Genomic DNA, 1,381 nt, shown 5'->3' on the forward strand with positions numbered 1-1,381 from the left:
GAGATACGCCCCGCCCCCTCTCCAGCGCCTCTTGTTTGAATGACAGGAGCAAACACAGCTGACAGCCGCGGTGAAACTCGAGCGATTAGAGCGATGCGAATATTGGGTGGTCTACCATATTATTTACATGGAGATAAGCCCCTTTAAAAACCATGAATTAATAAAGCATTCATTCTGTGTTTACTCCTGTCATTCAAACAAGACGCTGGAGAGGGGGTGGGCCGTATCTCCATGTAAATCCTATCGGAATCGGATCGATCAGGCTAAACTAACCTGTAGCTGCTACATAAATAAAGCAGCGACTGTATTCACCATGACACAGACAGTCTCTGGTTTGTACTTGTTTAACTTTTGTCCAGTTTCTGAACAGATATGAGGAGCTGTGAGCTCGGAGTGTGTGCTAACAGCTAACGGCTGATGTGTTGGGCCAATCACGAAGCGTCATTTCTTGACTGGCAGCAAAAACAACCAATCACAGCAGTGCTTCTCTGGCTGGCTCTGTCCAATCACAAACAAGAAGTGTTCTCCCTAAGGAATACCCTTTCCGTCCAATGTGAAATGCTGTGGCATCTTGCACTTCAGGGTCACCGTGCGTTTGTTTTGTTTCTCAGGCTCGTTTAACTAAAGGTGCGTTTGTTTTGTTTCTCAGGCTGGTTTAACTAAAGGTGCGTTTGTTTTGTTTCTCAGGCTGGTGTACTGGGTGGCGGCGGCGTTCGGCAGCAGTATCCGGGGTTTCGGGTTCGGCCTCTCCTTCCTGCCGAGCATCGCCATGACGGTCGCCAACATGATCTTTCTGTTCACAGTGGAGGCGGGGGGGTCGGTGTTCAGCCTCCCACCCGCCCCTCAGGAGGCGCTGACTCCACCCGCCGGCCGGCAGCGGTTCTGGGGATGATCCGATGCTGAGATGTTTTTTAAACGCTATTTTTTTTATAAAAGGAAACTTTCTTTAAAGGTTTCTGTGTTAATAAAGTTGTATTCTGAAATGTTTGAAGATGTAAGCCCCCCTCCAATGTTTAATAATTTGTTTGTAGGAATCAACTTGTTTTATTATTTCCATTTAAGTTTAATATCTGTTTAATGAACCTTAATTATTTGATTCTCACAATAAAAAATCTGCTTTTATAAAAACTGTTTTCCCATTTCACAATAAAAGCATGACATATTTTACTTTGTTTTTTCATGTTTAGTTTAGTTATTTATTTATGGTGTCGTGGACAGTCCCCAAAACAGTAAATGGAGCAGCTTTATCCGACATGGCTAATTTCCAGCTGTTGTCCCCGGATGGTAAGAGACACCCTTAAAATCACTATATATCAACAGCATTAGTTGTTAACAAATATAAAATAAAAAGGATGAAAGACAAGTAGATACAGGCGAGAGG

The 1,381-nt window shown here is 43.6% G+C and overlaps 1 long non-coding RNA gene across 1 annotated transcript; it reads left to right on the forward strand.

Moving 5' to 3' along the window:
* Positions 1–414: 414 nt before the first annotated feature.
* Positions 415–1,167, forward strand: LOC117562625. Its single transcript, XR_004571596.1, has 2 exons — positions 415–627; positions 688–1,167. It is a non-coding gene; the product is annotated as an uncharacterized LOC117562625 (long non-coding RNA).
* The last annotated feature ends 214 nt before the right edge of the window (positions 1,168–1,381 follow it).

This window comes from Gymnodraco acuticeps, unplaced genomic scaffold (assembly GCF_902827175.1).
Source record: "Gymnodraco acuticeps unplaced genomic scaffold, fGymAcu1.1, whole genome shotgun sequence".
Classification (NCBI taxonomy): domain Eukaryota; kingdom Metazoa; phylum Chordata; class Actinopteri; order Perciformes; family Bathydraconidae; genus Gymnodraco; species Gymnodraco acuticeps.